The 17,610-nt window shown below is 39.2% G+C and overlaps 1 protein-coding gene across 1 annotated transcript in view; it reads left to right on the top strand.

The window, feature by feature from the left end:
- Positions 1-17,610, top strand: part of GRID2 (glutamate ionotropic receptor delta type subunit 2) — a 4,699,489-nt gene that overhangs the window by 1,622,480 nt on the left and 3,059,399 nt on the right. The window lies entirely within an intron of this gene.

Raw genomic sequence — 17,610 nt, 5'->3', positions numbered from 1 at the left:
AGGATTAATAACCAAGCATTTGGGATATTTTATTATCAGACAGGGAGGTGAGTAAGGTTGTGGGACCTAAACCGAAAGTAGTATATAAAAATCACCCCAACTTGAAGAGTCTGTTATGCAGGCCTAAATATATACGTCATATGAGGAATATCCCGGGACTCAATATGAATAATGTAGCCTGTGGGAAGTGTAACCAATGCACTTATATAAATCTGAACACAGAGTTCATACATCCAAACACTGGACGCAAGTTCAATTTTTACACCAATACTAGTTGTGATAGTAGAAATGTCATTTATTTGGCTAGTTGTAACTCATGCCCGGCGTTCTATATTGGGAAGACTAATCGAACCTTAAAAGAACGTATCAGGGAACACAACTACCACATTAGACTGGGCTCAGATGTTAATGCCCTAGCCAAACATTGTAAAGAAGCAGGATACAATCACACTTTCAAATTCTATGTCATACAGTCACTAGTGCAAGGTTCTAGAGGGGGTGATCTGATAAATAAGACTTTGGAATGTGAATCTAAATGGATTATTAGATGGAGAGCAGACGAACCCCCAGGCTTAAATGACAAGGTCCAGATCAAACCTTTTTTGAAGAGCAGGAGAATATATAGACCCAGGTAGACATAAACAACTCTCCCACACCAGATTTAGTTCGAAATATCTATTCATTTAACATTTATATTTTTAAATAAATTCTTTTAGTATACATACAAATCTACTTTGTAGTAGATGAAGTTTTATATATATGAGTTTTTAACTGAGATGCTAGTGCACATAGTGCATCTATATATTGGTCTTATAAATATGTATATTTAGCATTTGATGTTCACAGTGTAAATAATGTTTTGTATGACCACATTACAAGATTTATTTGTGGCAGTTTATGTATTTACATATTTTTATTTTACTACTTTTCTATAATATTGTTCTCTTATTCTTGAGGTCTTAGTTGTATATAACTGTATTACTAGCGCCTTAAATAAGAGTATGTAATTATGTGGGGAACATACAACCAATCATGACTTGAGGAGGGTTATTTAAATGACCTGATAATTTGGTAGCATGTATAAGTCTGAAGAAGCCTTTTGGTGAAAGCGCTCACTTGTGTTATATATTAAATAAAAGTTTTATTGATGCTAAAGGACTGTTTGGTGTGACGAACCTTGTCTATACAATATTTTGGAGTTTCAACCTTCGTTTTATTGCCACAGGGAACAGCGTTTAATGGTGCTTGGATTATATCTTTATTTTTCTGTAACGCTGGTTCCGGTCTCCGTTGGTGTGCTGTTCTGCATTTGGATTGTTTCATTGTATACTTAAGATTTTTTAAATCCCCTGCTCTGCGTGTGGCTGTTGAGCATCCCTGCCTCTATCTTTTATCTGCAGTAGGTACAAACTACTTTTCCTACTTTTATTTTCTACTACTGGTCGTGCCCTGCTGGACATCTAGACCAACAAATATTCTCCTACCATACCCTGTTTGTCCTACAATCTCCTGGAAAACCGAAGTACTACCTGAATTGAACTCCAAGAAAACTACAGAAAATATGTCAAATGTCTTTCAATCTCCCTCCATATGTATATGATATTGTTGACTAAATTGCTAGGTCTCTAGTGCAAGCCTGCCAGATTAGCCAGCAGCCATACCCCCTCTGCTTTGCTTTCTTCTACTCTGAACTCCCCCCCTTACCCATGTTATCCTAGCATTTTGTAGCTATCCTTCCTTCTAGATTTCTTTTCTGATTTTTCTTAGTACTTCCAGCCTACTCCGGTCATCTCCACTCTATGCATTTTCAGGTTTAACCACTAGATGGCAGTCTTTACCTGCCTCTAATGCCTTCTCTCACTATTTCTTTACTTATAGGATTCAAACTTTTAGTTTTTCACTCTTCTCTCATATCCTAGTCTGCATTCTTCCTAAAGCCTCTCAACTTGCTTTACAAACCTCTACAAAACCCTTCCTCTACCACCCCTGCTTACCTTCCTTTATACTTACTTTCAACTATACTGATTGTTTTTCTCACCATCCTGCTGTGTCTGTCCTTCAGGTCTGCCCCACTCTGTTCCCCTACCCTACCCCCAATTCCCACCCACCCCAGTACACTTACACTTATTCTAACCCTGTATTTCCTCCCCTTCCCTTAAGCCAATCATATCTCTACACCTCCCCCACCCTGCATTCATTAATTAACTAATCCCTCCCACATCTGTATTATCTACCTTTCCTGTACTCTCAGCTACACTCCTCTCTCTCTCTCACTTAACACTTTATTATTCATCCAGCTACTTCCTCCAAACCTAACCTATTACTTGCAAAATTATTCCTCCACTTCCACAGACTTTGCTCATCTCCTCTATAAGCATGCTTTTCATAACAACTGTCTTCAATGCCACTTTCTATTCCTCCTACAAACTACCCCCTCCTTTTCTCCCCTAACTCTACTACTCTCCCCATCTCCAACTCATTCCTTCCCACTTTCACAACATATCCCCCTCTCTAATTCAATCTAACCCACTTCACTACTTTAAACTAAAACTTCTCACCCACTCAATAAAGCATTACACACCCAAAGTGAAACTGTTCTTCCCACAAACTACAAGTTGCAAACCAAAGATTCTGCTCCCTTCATCTTTTAATTGGCTTGTCCTAGCAGGAGCTATTCACTCTAACCCTGAACCTAAGACTATTAACAATATCCCTCCATCTCTCCAAATAGTACCAACCATAAGTACCACAAACTAATTACCATCAATGCCCAGAGTGTTAGAAACAAGATAGCTCTCTTCCACACTTGGCTAAATCATACCCTACCAGATATAGTAGCAGTCTCAGAGACATGACTACAACTGCACGTTACTGACAATGCGATTCTACCCCCTGGCTTTCAAGAACTCAGAAGTGACCACCAAAACAAAAAAGGAGGGGGAGTAGCCCTAATCTATACTAGTCTTCTGAACATCTGTCCTTACCAGAACCCCATTCCCCAGTTGAACAATGCTGAACTAGTTATAGGAGTTCTCAAAATAAATAACTACAAAAGCATTTGTGTTATGGCCATCTATATCCCCCCTGGAAATAATACTACCACTCTAGAAAACATTCATTTTATGGGCCTCAACTAACATCAAGCTTGAGACTTATATATTAGGGGATGTGAACATTGATTGGAACAGAATCAATTACAACAATCCCTCCCTATCTATCAATCTATGTAATTTCACTCAACTAACAAATGGCATTACCAGACCTAATAGAAACAACCCTCCAGGCTCCACTCTGGACTGGATCTTAGTCTCCCACCCTAGCAAGACCTCACACTCTGGTATATTACCAGACTCCATGAGTGACCATCTCCCAGCCTTCATTCACCGAGCTACCCATTCCAGCCATCACCAACACCACTATACCCACACTCATAATCTTACAAATTTAGCCCTTTCATATTCTCCGAAACCCTTAAACTTACAAATTGGGACAACCTAAAAACTCTTCCACTAGATAAAGTCATAGACTTCTTCAATACAAACTTCCTAGACATTCTAAACACCCAAACCCCACCAAGAACAAAACGAATAAAACCCAACTCTGCCCCATGGCTAACAAAATACACCAAATCACTTATGCTACAAAGAGACAAGACCTGGAAACTTTACAACAAAAATAAACACCCTGTTACCCTTCTTAAATATAAGCAACTCCGCAAACTAACCAAAACGCATGTTATAAAAGACAAAAAATCTTATTACACTAAACTTCAGTCTACCCACTCCAAAAATCCTACACTATTCTGGGACTCCATCAACTCTCTTTTACATCCTGGTACCAAAGTCAATCCCTGTCCTGACAACAATAAAACTGACACTGAAATTGCCACTCTTTGTAACTCTCTCTTTAATAACGCTATAGCTGAACTTACTAAGACCTTCCCCAAACACACCTCCTTCCCCCCACTGAACCCCAATTCACCTTCCTCTCCTCAACCCACCACCCCCAATCCTACCCCCACTCCCAATCCTCCCCCCACCTTTGATTTACAACCCATCTCAACCTCCTACATCAAAAAGCTTCTTTCCAAACTTAAGCCATGCTCAAACGCCCCTGACAATGTTCCCTCTCTCTTTCTAAAGATTGCCGCAGATGGTATAGCCATCCCCATCAACATTCTTATCAATAGGTCTATCCAGGAATCTTATGTACCCAAACTGTGGCGTGCTGCCTTTATCCTGCCCCTCCATAAAGGAGGCAAAAATAATAGCATCTCATAGTGCAATATGCAGACGATTCCACTTTAGTCTGCTCTGCTCTTTGTCTTTCAGAGCTCCAGGGAAAAAACACAACTGTCCTTTACAACTACTGAGAACTGAATGCTTCAAAGCCATCTCTCCCTTAATGCCAATAAATCCAAAATCCTTTTCTTCTCTCCATCAAAAACCCTCCCATTTGACAAGCAATTCTTCAGTATCATCACCCATACAAACTCCATCATAGAAGTAGTCCCTTTTGGTAAACTTCTTGGGGTTACTATGGATGAACACCTGAAATATGATACACATATCCAACTACATATTAAAAAAAACATCAGAAGCTTGGTATGCTATACAGAAATGCTCACTTTCTCTCTCCATCTAAGAGACAAACTCTCACCTCCATCTACGTGCTACCATCTCTACTTTACGGTGCCCCTCTTCTAACCAACCTTTCTACTACCATCACCTCAAAACTAGAAATCTGTTATAACAAAATCACTAAATTCACTACTAAATCTAAACACTCCTCCCACCATTGCACCTGTCTCTGCATGCTAAAGTGAGTAAAACTTCCTAACCACCTAGACTACCGCCAACTTACTACAGCCCACAAACTAATCTTTAAACCTAGTGCATGCCCTTCTCTATCTAATATCTTACCATTATACACTCCACACAGACCCCTAAGATTGGCCCAGCAAAATCTACTTGCGGTATGTAAACCAAAAGGTCCCCCTGGCCAGTTTCTCCTGTCCCATTCACTAGCCAAAAAATGGAACTCTCTCCCACCCCGGCTAAGAAGTACTACAAACTCTGAACACTTCAAATCCCAGCTCCATTCCTACCTCTCCCAAAATTGGAAAAGTAATTGCATTCTTCCTACCTAATTCCTCCCAGTGTCTCTTATACATGTACTTTCCTCTTACCCCTACAACCTGCTGCTTCTCCTACATCTTCACCACTTGAATCTAACATAAAATAAGCCCTGAGCCCTGTTTACTTATTATGTAAATATTGTGCACAGCTTTCTATCCCCACTCTGTCTCCCTATCCTCCTCTCCTTCACCTACATATAAGCCCAGTACTAAGGATTATACTAACTAGCCTAAAAGTGTTCCCACCTCTGTACCATTAAACAGCAGCCTCCTTCTCCACTGCCCAGCCAATTCTCTTTGATTTCTCTAGAGCCTTTCTCCAAACAACCTTCCCCTCTCTCTCTACCACTCATCTTCCCCTCTCTGCTCTCACCTAAATCTTATATGCTCACATGCTAACTAACACTGTAAATAGCTTTCTAATCAATAATGTACAAATGCTATGAACTACATGCAAATGGCTCTCTATCTATGTATATATGATATGAACTGTGCTCAGGTTGGCTAACCATGTACATATGTTATGAACGGTGCTCAAGCTTTATACTAAAATACTTTTTCCTGACTATCCTGCCACTTTTGTCTCATCCCTGCACTGTAATTACCTTTCTAAATCTACAATGTATGCATGTTATGTACTACAAGCAAATCCCTCTCCATCTATGTATGTACGTTATGAATTGTGCTCTAGTCATGTAACTTTGTACATATGGTTTGAACCGTGCTCTAGTCATGTAACTTTGTATATATGTTTTGAACCGTGCTCTAGTCATGTAACTTTGTACATATGTTTTGAACCGTGCTCTAGTCATGTAACTTTGTACATATGTCTTGAACCGTGCTCTAGTAATGTAACTTTGTACATATGTTTTGAACCGTGCTCTAGTCATGTAACTTTGTACATATGTTTTGAACCGTGCTCTAGTCATGTAACTTTGTACATATGTTTTGAACCATGCTCTAGTCATGTAACTTTGTACATATGTTTTGAACCGTGCTCTAGTCATGTAACTTTGTACATATGTTTTGAACCGTGCTCTAGTCATGTAACTTTGTACATATGTTTTGAACCATGCTCTAGTCATGTAACTTTGTACATATGTTTTGAACCATGCTCTAGTCATGTAACTTTGTACATATGTTTTGAACCGTGCTCTAGTCATGTAACTTTGTACATATGTTTTGAACCGTGCTCTAGACATGTAACTTTGTACATATGTTTTGAACCGTGCTCTAGTCATGTAACTTTGTACATATGTTTTGAACCGTGCTCTAATCATGTAACTTTGTACATATGTTTTGAACCATGCTCTAGTCATGTAACTTTGTACATATGATTTGAACTGTGCTCTAGTCATGTAACTTTGTGCATATGTTTTGAACCGTGCTCTAGTCATGTAACTTTGTACATATGTTTTGAACCGTGCTCTAGACATGTAACTTTGTACATATGTTTTGAATCGTGCTCAAGTTCTTCTTGTTAATCCTCTCCTTTGTTCCTTTTCAATTGTTAGATCTCAATATATCATTTTACATTTGTTTTCCAAAATGTATAACTCCATGCATAATTGGATAGTGCAAAATTCTATGTTAGTTTTAATTGTATGTAACACGGAGCTTTTCTCCCCGGGCCTCCACTGAAAACGGGCCCCCTGGGCCCAGTGGACCTCCCCGGTTATCAAACTGGAAATAAATAAATAAATATGACAAAATCTTTATTACCAGCAAACAGGAGAAACTGAGATAATATATAATTAATATGTAAGTAATGTACAAATAAAGACACATAATGCAAACTCACAGAGTATCTAATGAGATCATAATTTCAGGTCACTTTTTACAACATTTCAGTCTGTCAGAGTCTAGTAAACCATTTGCAAATACATGACTTGCTTATATTACAACAGCACAGAGGTTTATACATTTCATTTCAGTCTGTTTTTCCAACTAGAAGAAATGCTAAAATAATTTGCATAAAGGAAATTTTAAGTCGTTTTATAGATACAATGTCAAAGTGACTAATCATTTTCTGCTGAAATTATTTTGCTTTTCGATGCACAACTTTCATTTTTTCCCCAGTGTTTAACAATAGCTGCCAAACAGGTGGACAGCGAATAATATTTCAGCCTTCCGCTTACATGGTGTAAAAGAAGACATTTCTTGAAATTTCTAAGTATTTCAATGTGCTATTTTTACTTCTTAGCTAAAGAAAAATTCAGTTTCTCTACTAATGTTTATTTTTATACCTGACATTTCCAAAAAAAATCCCATTATTTCTCCAGTAAAACAGAATCAACAGCAGAGGTAAGTGTTTTACAAACTGCAAGAGTATTGGGATGTAAGAGACCTGATAAATGCCTTTGAAGGTTACACTCAGAAACAAATCAATTTAGCATTCTTCAGATGAATAAGCAGACAGTGTGTGGTTTAGCTTCTTTTCCAGACCGAAGTTAAATGTATACCACATTAGAACATTTACACTATCATCTAAAGTTACTGCTCAACGTTTTGGTCATACACTGCCCCTTTGTATCTCTTTATTAAGTTGGGCAGTCTTATGTCATTGTCATATTAGTAACAAATCAGAGGACAAAAAGATGGAAAATACTATTTAAAACAACACTCATGTTTTAACATGTGCTGTGCAGAGTTCAAAGCTCATCTTTGTAGATAACATAATACATCAATGCATATCTATGTGGTCTGTAAACAGGCAGCTACTTAGATACCTGGTAAGAGCTTTATTATTGGAACAATAACATTTCAAGACTATGCTGTACAGGCAAATACAATTAAACAGTGCAGCAATACTCAAATGATTTGTGTAGCATTTTATATGATATTAATACGAGGTATTATTACTGCTGGGTTTTGTTTGGTTTTGAGGTTCACTCAGCCATTTTCATTCCCGGGGAGGACATGATTACTTGGATGAACTCTGTGAAATTTTATGCAAATGTTATCTTTCTGTTGGTGAAATGCCTTCTAGCTGAGTAGCAAATTCACATACAAACTTTAATTAGGAGGTTTCATTCTGCAGTTGTCTTTGACTCAACGTTCTAGCATTAACTGATAGTAGTGACCAAGAGCTGGTCAGTGAAAGCACAGTGCTCATTCCGTGCTACACATAGGAGTTCTGACTAAAGGTAATATCTAGTTAGTCATGCCTCAGTTCAGAGATATAGAAGTGCTTACATATTTTCACAGACTCTGTGAAAAGATATTTACTTTTGTCTTCATTTCTCACATTGGGGACATAGTTCTTTTCCTCGTGATGTGATAAATTTAATATAAATTGCATTAGAGAAGGTGTTAAATGATCTCTTCACATCACCGGTGGTGGTGGGGTAGATTAATAGGCTTGTTCTCTGTGCAAAATACTTTTTTTTATTATTTTTTTTCTATCAAATACTTTTTTGTCCTGTATGTTTATCTCAAAAAAGTCAAATTAATGTTGGTTAACTAACTATAAATGCTGTAAAAATCCAAATGTAAACAATGACAGGATTACTCCCTCTCTCCCCTTTCAGTGAGCGGTCCAGAGGTTTTCTGTAGTCTTCCATGGGTTAATCAAGCTACCTCTGCATCTTCAATTCCCACTGGCCCACTCTGGCTGAAAATACCTGTAGTCAAGTCCCTCCAAGGGTGCATCCCCTTCTAGTGTGAAACCATCTAAGTATGTCCCTTTATCTGTATAGGATAACTACTACCAATTTTATTTGGTTACCCCCATGGTGCTACTCTCTAGCTCACCTGCAGACTGCTCCCTGTTGTTCTCTCTTCCCTACATTTGTCCTGCTCTCCCTTTCTTCCTACCTCCCTTTGGCTATTCTACTCCTATCTGAAGTGTGCCTGTTGTCTGCTAGAACTCTCCTTCTTATAGTCTGCCTCCCCTACCCAGCTGTATACCTTACCACTCCTCTATACCCTTCCTGGCTATTTCTCCAGCTGCTATATTACTGTGCCTTAACTTTTAATCCTACTGACCTAATTTCAGGCCACCTACCTCAGATGTTTTAGCTAAAACCCCTCTCTCTCCTGCTCACATATCTGTCCTACTTACCTGTTTCTCTGATTGTTTTCTGAGCCTTTTATTCGTGGGTGTAGACCCGCTCCAGCTCACTTTGTTCCCCTACCTTACCCCTATTCCCACACACCCGATTACAATTTCCTATTTACCAACCTCACCTTCCCCTTTCTGTCCCACTCTCCTCTCACACACAACTTCCTGCCAACTAGCCACTCCCACCTAAATACTGTCAATCTTTCCTACATCCCTTTCTACTCTTCAGTGTTCTATCTACTTTTCCACTCCTTCAAACACACTCTAACATGCAAAACCTTCTTATTCCTACTACACTCCTCCATATACTCTCTACCATCAACTCTTATCACTCACACCTTTCCAACCAACCCTTATGCTCTCCTACCTCTTACACACAACATCTTTCCAACTACTTCCTCATATACTATCTCCCCAGCTCTATTCAACTTGACCACCACGTCTACATAAACTCTCCATACTTCAAGTCCTTAAACCTACCTACAAACCTAAGCCAAAGCTATATAAACTCCATCTACCTCTTGCTACACTCTGTTTTCTTAGAAAAAACATACTCTGCTCTGGTGACATCCATCCCAACCCAGCCCCTCTTCCTCTCCGCTCTCTTTAACACCCATCAAAACTACTCCCACCTTGACTTCCTCACACACCCCTCACCATCACCACCCACAGACACAAAACTCATCCCCATCTAAGTACTTATCTATATACTCACTAAATATTTAGAGCCTAACAAACAAAATCACTGAGCTGCACAGTTGGATAGCTCATACTACCGCCCACATTTTTTCCCTGTCAGAAACTTGGCTTAAGCCACAAATCTCTAAAAGTGAAATACTCCCACCTGGTTATAACATCTTTTGCTCTGACAGATGTGCTAAAAAAGGGGGTGGCGTAGCCATCCTATACTCCCAACAGCCTCAAACTCTCACCTCACCCTTCACCTATACCTAACTTCTACCCAGCCGAGCTTATTATCCTTAACTACCATTTGAATCCTCATAAAAAAACTTGCTGTTGCTTCCATCTATCTCCCTTCTGGTAACAATCTGCCCATCCTGGAAAACATCCTATACTGGTTCTCCCACACCATACCATATGAAACCCTTATCCTAGGTGATGTAAACATAGACTAGTCCAAACTTTCTACTGATTCTCCTCAACTCAGTATACACCTACATGGCTTCCACCAACTGATCTCATTCCCCACCCACTTCCACAAAACTTCATCTTCCAGCTCCACAATTGACTGGGTTCTCACCAACTCCCCCCACCACTACCACAGTTCCACCACTCTACCTGACTCCCTTAGTGACCATCTCCCTACCTCTATCTTAATATACTACTCCCAAATTCCCAAACCCCACCTCATTAGAAATTGTCAAAAAATATCTACTTTTGATATCTCCCAATTTAACTCTATGTATAAACTGGTCCATCCTAAAACAAATCCCCCTCAAGGACGCTGTAAGTATGTTCAATAACATCTTCCTGAATACTCTGGACTCCCTAGCTCCCTTTAGGAAGATCAGAATTAAATCAAATCATGCTCCATGGCTGTCCAAGATAACAAAGTCTCTTATGAAACAAAGAGACAATGCTTGGAAAGCCTGGACTAAAACAAAAGAACTACCACTTCTTCTCAAATATTGACAGCTATGGAACCTTGCTAAAAACAAACTACAAAAGACAAAAAGTCCTACTATAGCTCTGCTCAGATTAACAGCAAATCTAATCCTCGAAAATATTGGTCTACTCTGAATAAAATGCTCTATCCAGGCAGTCCCTCTAACCCCTTCCCTTACACAAACATATCTCCACAAGAAACTGCTACCCTCCTAAATAAACACTTCATTGATACCATTCAGAATCTCATACCCTCTAACTCATACTCTACTTCAATACTTACCCCTCCCAACAATCCAAACTTAACTGTGTTTTCCTTTCAGCCATTTCCTATTACTTACATCAAATCTCTACTTCTTAAGCTCACACCCTGATCTCCCTCTACTGACAATCTACCTCCTACCTTCCTCAAACTAGCTGCTGACTCTATTGCCTATCCTATAACTATACTGATAAATAGATAAATTCCTGAATCAACTGTTCCCACCCTGTGGAAATCTTTCTTCACTATTCCTCTACATAAAGGTGGAAACTCAACTGACTCTGCCAACTACCGACCAATTGCCATTCTACCCCCCCCTCTCTAAGATACTAGAAAAATGTATTCACACACAGCTTCTTAACCACCTCCACCATCACAACCTACTCACCCCCACTCAACACTGATTTTGTCCCAACCATAGCACTGCCCTCCTCTCCTTCACTAACACCATCGCTGAGGCCCTAGATAACAATAAACTTGTTTCCTGTCTCTTCCTTGACCTCTCCAAAGCTTTCTATACTGTTTCTCATCCTCTACTACTATCCATACTTGCCAATCCTCCTCTGCCCTTGCTTGTTTCACTAGTTATCTAACTAGTAGGCAACAATCTGTCAAATGGCTCTCATCCTCCTCACCTTTCCTTCCTATCCCCACAGGTGTACCTCAAGGCTCCATCTTAGGTCCCATTCTGTTTAATGTCTTTACCAATGATCTCTTTACTTCCTGCAAAGAATCTCCCTCATTGAATATGCTGACAACTCTACACTTATCTCTATCTCAAACATCTCCAAGCTCCATACCCTAACCCAAGAAGCCTTTTTTATTCACTGAACAATGGCTATCAGACAACCTACTGATCCGAAACCCCAAAAAGACTAAACTCCTACTCTTCCTTCCCCATTCTCTTACTCACCATAAAACCATCTTTGTCATTAAATCTTCCAACAACACAACTATCCAACCTGATACCCACATGAAACTCCTAGGGGTCATTGTTGATGATGAACTAAAATTCAACCTGCATATACTCCAATGTAAAAACGCACACCATAAACTAGGCCTACGGAACAAAAAATTTCTAACCCCTGAGGCTAGACTCACCCTAGAACACGCACCCCCCCCCTCCTATATTCCGCTCCAGTTCTTACCAACATTCAGGCCTCCAATCTGAACAAACTCCAATAAACATATCACAAAATAGCTAGATTCATTACAAACTCAGCATATAAATCACACCACTGTATTGCATTAAACTCTCTCCAATGGCTTGAACTCCCCCCCAACAACTACTGCTATCTTAATTTCATATGCTACACTCTATTCTTTACAAACCCTCATTCTGTCCATCTCTTTCTTCATTAATCTCTACCTATACTCCATCATGGACCCTCCTTACTTCTAACCAGCAGCTTCTGGACATCTACCAACTAAAAAAATCTCTAGGCAAAATATTATATAAATATTCTGTTGCCCATGCCTGGAACAAAATTCCCCTTGCCATACGCTCCATTACTCACTCCACTCAGTTTAAAAATGAACGAAAAACTCATCTACTCAACTCCAATACTTGCCCCTGTCATGACCCTACTTAGCCTTACACTCCTTTCACATGAATTTTAGTCCACTCACTATGTGCTATTCCATGTAAACTGCCATTTACTAATTTCAGGCAAACAAAGACTAAAAAAAAAAAAAAAAATCAAAACTGTTTTTTTTTTCTTTGTACTTAAATATACTCCATGTAAAATTGTATGTGTGATTTGCATATAGACCTTTCCTGTGTGTTATTTTGCTCTATGTATGCTTTCAACTTTGTATAGTGACCTTTTCCTATATAACAACTTATGTAAATCGCTTTCTGCCTCTCATATCTGTATTTAACTCAGAAATTGTTACCATTGTATTGTACTTTTAAAGTCTATAAATGGAGCTTTTCTCCTCGGGTCTCCACTGAAAATGGGCCAAAAGCCCAGTTGGACTAATCCGGTTGACAAATGTCAATAAATAAATAAATAAATGACATAAACAAGTAATAATATATCACATAAAAGGAAGAACAAAAATAATGACTTAGTTTTGACTGAATTTTGCAATGTGAAAAAATAGTTAACTCTTATTGTATTTTTGTATAACCTGCGTTCCTTTTACATGTTATTATTAAACTTTTTTTTCCAAATTTAGTTCTGCAATATGCAACAAAGATTTCAAGGGCCTCTGTCTGTTCCACACTGTTACAGTCCACTGGAAGTGTAAGTTATCCTTTTACAAAAGACAGACGGCATATAAGGGTGTACCTTTTTACTGAATAGTAGCGAGGGTATGTGTTTTATTAAACTGCACTTGCTGAGGTATGGCTAATTTGAAACCTTTTTTTCTCATAAAAATATTTAATTATATTTTCTATAGTCAACTTTCACTTGTTTCTAATGCATCAAATGATTACAGATATTTTGTGTATCACAAAGCATTATTCTCTATAATATTTAAAATATAATTACTTTGTACTTGGCCTTTGGCCCATGGCATGATTGAAAAGGGTCCCCAGATAAGTTCTCTTATGCACTTAACAAATAAAACTTAATTAATTTATTTATAAACAAATGCACCTGAAATATATTTGGAATATTCTTCTCATACTTTGGGAAAAAAAGTATCCCATGTTAATCAGATGGCATGATCGCAGTTACAAATGACTATCCTACACACTCCTTACTTGTCTTTCAATTAGTGTAGAACACTAAACGTTGAGCTTTTTTTTAGGCAATGTCCAAAACACAAACTTTCCAACGTAACAAAATCCACTTGAGATAAACTCAAGGTTCTGCTGCTTAATTCTAGGAGTCTAAACATGAAACTGCATTCACTGGAAGCACTCCTCACCTTGGAAGATGCTGACAGCTGTGCAGTCACTGACACATGGTTCAAGGCCATGGAGAGCACCCCGGCAGTGCAAGGCTACAATGCCTTTCACACATTCAGACCTGAAAATGAGCATGAAAGAATGAAAGGTGAAGCTGTATCCATTTTCAAAAAAGACATGTATACCTTGAGACTGATCAAACAATATGACTCTCAAACTAATCCAAATCCTATTAACTATAGGCAAAATACCCTACCACATCACTGTTAGCTATAGGTCCCACACCATGAACCAAGAAAAGCACATCACCTACCTGGACTTACTGGAGTCACTCAACATATAGCCCCAAAACCTTAATCATGGGAGATTTCATCTATCCTCCGAACGAGTGGGTGACATACATAAGCACAAACATGCTTTAATAGAGGTTCCTGGATTTTGTCAACACAAATACTCTGGAACAGATAGTCTGCACCCCTGCAAGGGGCTCAAATGTCCCATACACAGTACTCACCAACATGGGGGGGTCTCTGCACCCCCCCCCCCGTGTTATGCCCTCCCTGGTAAGGTCGGACCATAAATCAGTCTAGTTCGAAGTATCTATTGAAATTGTCACCACCACAGAAGCAAAAAACTAAAAAATGTTTCCCAAGCAAACTACAGGCTACTAAGCAATGGTACAAAATGTTTTATACTCCCTGCAGTCATAGACAACAATGACTCCTAGACCCAGCTGTGCCTGACTGGATTAAAACTAGGTCCTCCAGAACAAACAGGGCACCCTGGTGGACCTCATGTGTAAACAGTTTTTATAACAAAAGGAAGAAACTGAAGTCTAAGAACAAAAAGAAACTGACTCAGCAGAGGAAGATGTCCCCCCACAGCTTGAAGAAGCAAATCAGAAAACTTGTAAGGTCCTCTAAAGCTAATTATGAAGGTAAAATAGCATCCCTAGCTAAGAATAATCATAAGGCATTCTTTGACTATGTCCAGAATCTAAAAGGGAATTCCCAGCTATGTGCCAAACTGGTAGTAGATTATACCACTCATACTGTACTGGATGAAATTGCCAACCTGCTAGCTGACGGATATGGTGCAAGCTTCACCCTCCCCTTCCCCACCAGCCATACCTCAAGGCATACTTGACACCAGTCCTCTGCCTAGTATCTCAAAGAGATCAGGTCATATCTGCATTCCCCAAGGCCAAAAACATGGCCTCAATGGGACCAGATAACATCCAGGATTGCTTATTAAGCAATCTAAAACAGGACCTAGAAGACATACTTAACATTGTCTTTAACCATAGCCTGAGAACTGCCTTTGTTTCAGTAGAGTGGAAAGCAACAAAAGTAATCTCCTTGTGCAAAGGGAGGATATCAACCAACCCTGCAAACTATAGACCATAAGTCTAACCAGCCTGTTCTGCAAGGCCATGGAAAGAATCATCATGCACCTTATCAACAAGGACATAGGTGACCTCTAAACTCTAGACCCATCCCAGGTTGGCTTTGTTAAGGGTAGATCTTGCTTATTAAACCTAGTAGACTTCTTTGAGAATGTCATCAAAGCCCTGGATGAAGGTAAGGCAGTGCATACTGCCTACCTTGACCTAGCCAAGGCTTTTGACAAACTCCCCCACTCAGGTATCATTGAGAAACTCTACCAGCTGGGGATTAACCCTTACATCACTAGATGGGTAGCTAATTGGCTCATAGAACACATATTGTCAAAGTTGGTGACTCCACCTCTACCAGTAGACCTGTCACCAGTGGCATACCACAAGGATCTGTGCTAGGCCCTTTATTGTTTGGAATCTATTTCTTGGAAGTCTAGGCTAAACAAGACTGCCTTTGACTTACCAAGTTCACTGATGATTGCAAATTGGGTGCAATCATTGAGCCTCCCAATGATGTTAACATATTACAGAAGGGGCTTACTCAGAAAAAAACTAAATGGAAAAAAGTGCATTATTTCCCCTTTGGCAAAGTGGAATTTACTGCTTATTACAACATTGGCAGCACCCCCTTAAGTTCAAACCCAGTGGTAAGAGATCTGAGAATACAGGGAGATAGCGATCTGAACTTGGACCTCCAAGTTTCCACAGTGGTAAGGAAAGCCTTCCATGTTGCGTATCTCATAAGTAAGGACATGGCATCCAGGTCTAATGATGTTATAACTGTATTGTACTTGACCCTCATCAGACTACTAGTAGAGTACAATGTTCCTTTCTGCATATAACTCACTAGACACCTGCAGCAGCTGAAGAGATCACAGAGGTTTCTCACCAAGAAAATACAGGAACTCCAAACCATGACTTACGTGGTTAGACTGAAAGCCTAGTCTGTATCCTATAGGTTGCTGAGAGGTGACTTTTGCCTGGCGTACAAGGTAGTCTCTGACCCTGGCCTGATGGATATGCTGCACATCCGCAAATGGAGCAAGAGTCACTCACTCTAGGGATCTTAACCTAGTGTGTGACATTAACAGAACATGATGTTGAGACAGTTATATCCCCAGAGATTGCTGCTGCTCTGGAATTAACTTCCAGTTCACGTGAAGCAGAGCTCCTCACTGACCCTATTCAAATGCAGCCTGGACAAATGGATAGGAGACCACAAATTCATCCCAGCGGTGGACCTCTTGTCCCTCATGGACAGGGGTACTCGGTGTTTATCATTGACACGCTCTGTGAATTATGTCCAACTAACACAGATAATTGAAGCAACTCAGGATTAACATGAAACTATGATGGTAACTTTGCAAAAAATTATTCTTACTGAGCTCCTTCACAAACAAAACAGCTGATCCTTGCAAAATAAATAATACATTTATTTTATTTATTTATTTTATTTACCCTTTCTAGTCCCCTCCTGTGTACCTTCACTCTCTTGTTCAAAATTCTGTTTGACTTCCCCTCTGACCATCTGCTTTCTTTCTCTTGCTTCTTTTATCTGACTTCCTATATCCTTCTACATTCTGCATTCATCACTACCTTTGTTTCCCCCTCTCTTCTCCTACTGGCTACTCCTCAGCTTTACTATGCCCATAATATTCCTACCAAACGGAAACTGTACTTTTTCCACATTCTGCTTACTTCATTTCTGCTTTTTCTTTATCTCTAACTACATAACAACTGTTACACTACCAGCTTGCATAGTTAACACTGTATATTAACTGTTTCTTGCCTTTTGCCAATGCCTGATTTGTTGTTTTGACTAGTGACTAGTGTTTTTTTAACTGTAAATTTTATTTTATGATACTGGAGCTTTTCTCCTCAGCCGTTGGCTGAAATTTGACATGTCATCTAGTCAGACTAGCCCAGGAAAACTGTATATGCGATTGTACTTTGCCTTTTAACATTATTTTATTGTTAGTTTATTAGTGACTTTTTAAACTGTAGTATTATAGTCTGATAGTGGAGCTTTTCTCCTCGGGCCTCTGCTGAAAATGGACCTGTATCCAGCCAGACTAGCCCGGTTAACATAAAATAAATAATAAATAAATAACTTTGCAAAAAATTATTCTTACTGAGCTCCTTCACAAACAAAACAGCTGATCCTTGCAAAATAAATAATACATCTCCATAGTGGTTTAACATGAACTTACTAACACAATCACACAATTCATTTTCTGAAAAACATCTTTCACATTTGCATGGGGGT

The sequence above is a fragment of the Protopterus annectens genome, chromosome 2.part0, assembly GCF_019279795.1.
Source record: "Protopterus annectens isolate FY-2018-M chromosome 2.part0, PAN1.0, whole genome shotgun sequence".
Classification (NCBI taxonomy): Eukaryota; Metazoa; Chordata; order Ceratodontiformes; family Protopteridae; genus Protopterus; species Protopterus annectens.
Note: the sequence above shows the minus strand (reverse complement) of the source record. Positions and strands in the feature narration are given on the sequence as shown.